The sequence below is a fragment of the Haemaphysalis longicornis genome, unplaced genomic scaffold (genome assembly GCF_048455015.1).
Source record: "Haemaphysalis longicornis isolate Haplotype H1 unplaced genomic scaffold, Haemaphysalis longicornis Haplotype H1 scaffold_2, whole genome shotgun sequence".
NCBI classification, from domain to species: Eukaryota; Metazoa; Arthropoda; class Arachnida; order Ixodida; family Ixodidae; genus Haemaphysalis; species Haemaphysalis longicornis.
The window spans coordinates 70,694,141-70,702,182 of NW_027526295.1; positions in this window are offsets into that span (position 1 = coordinate 70,694,141).

Sequence of the window (8,042 nt, forward strand, 5' to 3'; positions counted from 1 at the left end):
ACGCATTGCAGAGCCACTCACGCGCTTGACGAAAGATAGCACCCCTTTCAGCTGGGAAAACGACCAAGAAAAAGCATTCTGCGAGCTGCAAAAGCGCCTGCAAAGACCGCCCGTGCTCGCTCATTTCGACGAAAATGCCGAAACGGAAATGCACACGGACGCCAGTGATATAGGCTTGGGTGCCGTCCTTGTCCAAAAGCAAAGCGGCTGCGAAAGGGTGATCGCCTATGCCAGCCGTGGTCTGTCGAAGGAGGAGAAAAACTATTCTGCCTCTGAGAAAGAGTGCCTGGCTATTATATGGGCGATTTCAAAATTTCGCCCATACGTGTATGGACGGCCATTCAAGGTTGTAACAGACCACCATGCGCTGTGTTGGCTCGCCAATTTGAAGGACCCCTCTGGCCGTCTTGGGCGGTGGAGCTTACGCCTGCAGGAGTTCGACGTTACAGTCGTTTATAAATCCGGCAGGAAACACTCCGACGCCGACTGCCTGTCCCGCGCCCCCGTCGACCCACCACCACAAGACTCTGATGAAGACAGCGCGTTCTTCGGGATCGTGACGGAGAGCGACCTAGCCGCCCAGCAGCGTGCCGACCCCGACTTACGTGTCATAATCGAGTACCTCGAGGGATGCAACGTTGCCGTTCCTAGGACCTTCAAACGCAGCCTACCAGCATTCAGCCTGAGAAACTCCGTTCTCGTGAAGAAGAATTTCAGCCCCGGAACAAGAGCGAATTACCTTCTCGTCATCCCCGCGGACCTTCGTGACGAAATTTTGGAAGCGTGCCACGACGACCCGTCTTCCGGACATCTCGGCACAGCGCGCACTATTGGAAAAATCAAGGCGAGGTACTACTGGCCCGGCCTTACCTCGGACGTCACCCACTACGTCCGGAGCTGCCGTGACTGCCAGCGACGAAAAACGCCGCCGACAAGACCCGCCGGACTTATGCAACCGATCGCCGTCCCATCGAGACCATTTCAACAGATTGGAATGGACCTTTTAGGCCCGTTCCCTACGTCACGATCACAGAACAAGTGGATTGTCGTAGCGACAGACTACATGACGCGCTACGCAGAGACCGCCGCTCTTCCGAGGGGGACTGCACAAGAAGTGGCAAAGTTCTTTATAAGCCAAGTTGTGCTGCGACATGGAGCCCCGGAAGTCCTAATCACCGACCGCGGAACGGCATTTACTGCGGAGCTGATGCAAGGAGTATTACGCTACAGCAACACGGATCACCGAAGAACGACGGCGTACCACCCCCAAACGAACGGACTAACAGAACGTCTGAACAAGACAATCGCAGATATGCTGTCAATGTACGTTGACGTTGAACATAAGACTTGGGACGAAGTGCTCCCGTATGTCACGTTTGCGTACAACACGGCTATCCAGGAGACGACGCAGCTGACGCCGTTCGAGCTTGTCTACGGTAGAAGGCCAACTACGATGCTCGACGCCATGCTTCCGCACGTAGAAGACGACGACCTCAACGCCGACGTCCACGGATATCTTCAACGTGCGGAGGAGGCCCGCCAGCTCGCTCGAGTTCGTATAACGGACCAGCAGCTGGTGGATGCGGGCCGCTACAACCTCCGACGCCGAGACGCCGAGTACCAACCAGGGGATCGTGTTTGGGTTTGGACTCCCATCCGACGACGCGGACTCAGTGAGAAGCTCCTGCGACGGTATTTCGGACCCTACCAGATTCTACGACGTGTCGGCCAACTTACCTACGAGGTGATCCCCGATGGTGATTCCGGAACATCACGACGACGCACGCGGCCCGAAGTCGTTCACGCGGTTCGCTTAAAACCTTTCTACGGACGATAACAAATTTTATTTTTATTTTCGGACTGTCGCTTATGTTAGCATCGGGTCGATGCACTCTTAGACGGGGGGTAATGCCGCGAACCATACATTGGGTTTGTATATTTGTGTTTTGCTTTTACCGCCCGGCTGCGCCGGTCTGTGTTATCTCTGCGCCAAGGGAAGCGAGTGTTCCATTCTTTCTTTCTGTGCCGCATGTGTTATCTGTCGTGATAGGGAGAGCATTCCGATCTAACGTGAACAGCCCAGAATAATCTTCTTGGATCTACTATGTTCTCGATGTGAATCGACGTTTCGAGAACCACGCGCGCGGAAAGATAAAAAGCCTGCAGTGCGGACGCCGGAGCATTCGATTCTGCGACGCTCGCTGACGCAAGTCACTTTGTTGACCGCTGCTTCGCCGCCTCTGTATTCTTTTGAGTTGTTAGGGGAGCACAAGTTCGCTCCAATAAACTTGTTTCTCCTGCAAGACAACTGCGTCGTCCTTGGCTTCGTGACAATATGTATGCATGCTGTCTACGTCATTGAATGTATACGACCACTGCTTGAATAACAACAAACTAATTCAATGTTATCAGCGCGCAGAGCACATAGTGATAATGTTCACGAAGAGCCAAGGACACGGAAGCTTCCCCCCTTCATGGTGATGCCATAAACATCACTCGACTTGTTCAGTTACGCAGCTCTATAGCGAATAGCTCAGCTTTATTTCGTGCTTTTTGCGAGTCGTTTGAATGTGTTACTTGATTGTATTTTCGTTTTATTTTATTGCTCGAGTGGACCTTTTCTTCTTAAGAGCGCCATGTTACGAGTTATATCATAGTTGTATCACGCAAGAGACTACAAAAGAAAAAAGGCAGCGCTATCTTTATCTTCAAAGTTCTGAAACCGTACGCTATGCAGCTTCAAAGGCCGGCCATTCGATGCCCCCGCGATCACCTTCAAATCGATTGTGCCTGTACAATACGCTTATCGCGGGGCGCGCCCGTGTTGTTTGCATACACATCGCGCTCCACTTGGCCAACCCATGCGCAAAGGTCGCTCTTTCGATGCGCTGTTTTCGAAGTTTAGCACGTTTCCTAGTTCCAATAATTGATCGTGCAATGACTGGGCGCTTTGGCATTGGCCACCGAACGCTAATTACAATTCGTGTGAAGTTTGTCCCGGCGTGCACACGGCATCCGTCAGAAGCGGCAATTGTGATGGGAGCGAGCCACCAAAAGTAATCGCGGCGCTTGCAAGCACAAGCAAAAGGTCAATTGGTATTTGAGCTCTGCCTGTGTCCAAAAAAGTTTTGTTACCGCTCGCAATACTTCCAGCGACAACATGCAGTCGGTTGCGTTTTCTTTGCCGCCGTATACATACGCATGCATAAAAAAAGACAGCCACGGCACGAAAAGAACAAAAAAGAAAACTGGCCGTTGCACAGCTGTCAGCTTATGTGCGTCGCGTGACGGTGGCTGCGCTCTTTTTTTTTCTGCTTGGGGAGCAAAAGCAACGTCTCGGGAGCAAATGTTGCTTTTAGTACTTCCATTTAGTCCCAGTAATGTCCAGGACCAAACATTTAGTCTGTGAATTCTGCACACGGCCCGCACCTTGGCGCGGTTGGTCTTTTAGGGGTCTAAATGTTCGTCGCGGGGCCTAAAGACAGAAGTTAGTCTTATTTTCTCCCATTTTGGCTAAGAGTGTAGCGGTAGGACACTATAGACAAACAAGATCACTGAGTTTATAGGGGATAGTCTTTTGCGCTACCGTCTTTTGTGCAATTCCGTCGTTTTGAGGAAACATAGGAGCGTTTTGGTCGCCTTGTCCGCAGACGACGGAGAAGGCCAGTGGCCCAGGATTGTCTCCTCAGAGAACGGGCGCCGAGAGTCTAACTTTCGTAGAGTCGCAGAGAGCTGGCTTCGTTCCGATGAAAACCGTGGACAATCGCAGAGGACTTGTCGTATGGTCTCTGGTGTGTCACAGACTTAGCACGCCTCACTGGCTGCCATTCCAATCAAATAGGAGTAAGCATTTGTGAATGCGACTCCAAGCCAGAGACGACAAAGAATGGTTGCATCAGATCATGGGAGGCCTAATGGAAGGGGCCGCTGGAGATGGGGGTCCAGGGCATGAATACGAGCGCTTGTGAACTCTTGGGTGGTCCATTTGGATAGCGTGGTCTCCCGAACAAGTTTGCGGAGAGTTATAGCGGCGTCCGTCCTGGATAACGGAATAGATATGGTCTCCGTTTTTTGGTGTGCCAAGCGTGCGGCAGCGTCCGCACTTTCGTTTCCGACAATGCCGCAATGACTGGGAAGCCACTGAAAGGCAATGTCATGACCCGCGTGGGTGGCACGGTCGTACAGTAGTTTTATCTCAGCCAGCAGCTGTTCATGAGGTCCACGGCACAGGGCAGACTGGAGCGATTTAAGCGAAGGTTTCGAGTCGTAGAAGATCGCCCATCTTCGGCATGAAGTTTGTTCATCGATGTGAAGGGCACAACGGTTGGCGGTAAGTTCTGCAGCCGTGGAAGTGGTAAGATGGGCTATTTTGAATTCTGTGGACATGGACATTCGTGGTATAACAACGGCGCCGGCAGAACTAGATGTTGTTACGGAGCCATCGGCGTAAATATGGGTGCATTCACTGTATCTCTCGTGTAAATAAATGTGACTTAGCTGCTGTACTGCCAGCGTTGAAAAATGTTGCTTCTTTGTTAAGCCTGGGATAGTGAGGCATGCCCGAGGCTGAGTTGTACACCAAAGTGGGAGTGGCGGCATCATCACAGGCGTGTAGTTGGATGGCATGCTGGTGATGTTGGAAGCTACAACCTTTGCGAAATACGCATGGGGGCGTTTAGATGGTAGACTAGCAAGGTGATCATCCTGCAGCCTGGTTAGGTGCCTAATATGCGCCCTGAGTGTTTCAACTGTCACGTAAGTGGTTAAGGGGTGATCACGAGCCACAGCAATGGTTGCAGCTGTTGGAGTGCACCGTGGTAGCTCAAGGCAAGTTCGGAGGGCCTGCGCTTGTATGCCTTGCAGTTGCTGAAAATTGGTACGGCACGTACCTGAAAATACAGGCAAGCTGTACCGTAGCGAGCCCAAGAATAGTGCGTCGTACAGCTGAAACATTGACTTCATAGATGCTCCCCACGTCTTGCCGCCGATGAACTGGAAAATGTGGGCCACTGCAGACAGCCGCTTCTTCAAAAAACGAAAATGGGGGCTCCAAGACAGGTCTCTGTCGACGACCACGCCGAGAAACTTGTGATTCTTCACATTAGATACCCTTTCGCCATTAACTGTCAAAGGGTATGCGTACATAGGCTTCCATGAGAACGCAAGCACTGCGCATTTGCTGGAAGACACTTCCAACCCTTGCTTGTGCAGATAGGTGTTTGTCAAATCTGCAGCCTTTTGCAGGCGTGCGCGCACGTGCCGTCGAGTCACTCCATCTGCCCAGATGCAAATATCATCCGCGTAAATCGACAGATGAACCGTTCTTGGGAGGGAGTTAAAAAGCCTGACTCTCATCGGCTTGCGAGGCCGATGAGAGTCAGGTTGAACAACGTGGGGCTCAAGACGCCTCCCTGTGGGACACCGCGTTAGGTGTAGTGTATTGACGTTGGGCCATCTTGAGTCATTACAAAGAATGACCTCCCCGAGAGGTAACTTCGCACCCACTGGTAGGCGCGGCAGCCAAGCCCCACTGCCTGCTGCGCTTTAAGAATGGCATCATGCTCCACATTGTCATACGCTCCTTTCACGTCCAGAAAGAGTGCAGCGCATATGCGCTTGATGCGTCTCTGCTGCTGCACAAAGGTCACCAGGTCAATAACGCAGTCGATAGAAGAACGGCCACGGCGGAAACCAGCCATGACTCTAGGGTAGACGTTGTAGTGTTCCAGGCACCACTACAGGCGTACAAGGATAACTTGCTCCATAAGCTTGCCAACGCAACTGGCAAGTGCTATGGGTCGGTATGCCGCCGGGTCCAGCAGAGATTTTCCAGGTTTCAGGAGCGGAACAAGGCGGCTAGACCTCAATTTTTCAGGGACTATGCCATCACGCCATAGGTCGTTGAAGTACTTCAAAAGGGCGTGCCGGGCGGCATTGCCAAGGTGACAGAGGGCAGCATAGGTGACTCCATCTGGCCCAGGCGATGACGATCGGGTGCAAAGACAGACAGACAGACAGACGGAGAACTTTATGACAGACAGACGGAGAACTTTATTAAAGGTCCTGAGGGACTATCCTGGATGGCCTCTAAGGGTCTTCATCAGGTAGTCGCTGGCCACACCCGCGCAGGAGGTGAGAGACCTTGGTCTTCCGCCCTCTCGCAGGCCCTCTGGACAGCCATGAGTTGCTTGTGCGGATCGTTGCTCGAGAGAGCGCTCGTCCATTCGTGCTCGGTGCTGTAGTCCGTGGCCGCACGTAACGCAGGACATTGCCAGAGCATGTGTTCAAGATTGCAGTAAGCCTCTAAACAGTTAAGGCAATTAGGTTCAATGGAAGGCAGGATAAGGCTGAACCTGCTTCTAGTTGGAAACGTATTCGTCTGTAGCATTCGGAAAGCTATGGATTGTGGTCGTGTGAGCTTAGGGTGAGGTAATGGGAGTGTCCTTCGGGATAGCTGATAGTGGGAAATGATTTCATGAAAAGTGAGTAAAGGGTTTCTGTACTCGCCCAGCCTGTCACTCGGGATAGCGTTAGCCAATGCCGCCTCAAGCTCTTCCATTAAAAACGGCACGTCCATCCGAGAATCCCGCGAAGCGGGAATGTCAGTGGCAAGTGATGAACCAGCAGGGCCTGTTCCACTGGCCATCCGAACGCAGACGTCCTATGCTACTCCGAGCTCCCCGCGTTTCTGGTGAAGAGCCAGAGCCTTGAATGGGGAGCGCTGTTTCCGGGGGTCATTAGCCCTCGCACAGATCTCCATATTCCAGACAAAGACTTCCGAGGGTCGAGTGATTCGCAAAAGGACTTCCAACGCTGCGCTTCCACTTGGATAATGCGGCGTTGGATCTTCTTCGTCCTTCTCGCATCTCTTAAATCTTGGAGAGACTTCGTACGTCTGTATCTTCGTTCGGCGCGCGGCTGACAGCTCTAAGGCGTTCCAGCTCTATGTCGAACTCTGTGATTTTAGGAGACAGCCGGACGGAACGTTTGCAAGCAACTAGCGTACTTCCAATGGCAGACTCCAGATCTCCAGGCTCGTCGCCCCTGCGAAAATCTTCCATCTTGGATTAAAATTGTGACCAATTGGTCACCCGAATAACGTTGGGGTCGAATCGACTTTGTAGACCATGAATCTTTAAATAAGTCGGAATATGGTCGCTTCCATGGGTTTTTATGTCTGGAAACCATTGTGTACGGCCGGATAAACTTTACGACACAAACGTTAGGCCCAAGCAGCTGCCGTAGTTCGTGCCACGTAAAAAAGTAGGACTTCCATCGTTCAGTAAGCACAGGCCATGGTCTGACGCAAAGGACACCAGGCTCCGGCCTTTGCTGTTAATGCCTGAGCTTCCCCAAACCAAGTGGTGGGCATTCAAATCTCCCGTAATGACCCATGAACCAGTCATTGTGCGTAGTATGCCCTCCAGCCTCTTGCGATCAAAACGAGATGTTGGGTGTATGTACGCACCCACAAGTGTGAAGGCGAGCTTTCGTTTCCTGACGTACTCGTAGGCAGACGTACTCGTTACCATTGTGAGGCTGTACAGGATGGTGCACGTAGGTGAGCTCACGTCTGGTGAAAACCGCGACCTTGCTGGGCTCCCGGAATGTGGCTGATTGAAAAAGTTCATAACCAGACAGCCTAATAGGTTTATACAGTTTCGGCTCACAGATGACGAGGATGGGGATCGACTTCGTAAACACAAATTTCCGGAGATCAGAGATGCGTGGCAGCATACCTCTGGCGTTCCACTGAAAAATCGAAGCGCCCTTGACATCCGCACTGAACGAAGGGCGCAGATTGGCCATTGCACTTGCTCACCCGAGGGTTGCGAGTACTGGCTCCAGGGCCTCCAGTACTTGTAGCGCACTCAACGCAGATGGAGTGTTTACATTAGTCAGTAACGTGCGGATGGCATTTATGAGGGACCTCAAGACCGCTACGACTTGCATATCTGGGCCTGAAGCCGGGGCGGGAGATCACATGACTGTCTTCTCCCCTGAGCGTTGGGGCTCAGTCGGAGGTACAATCGGTGGCAGTT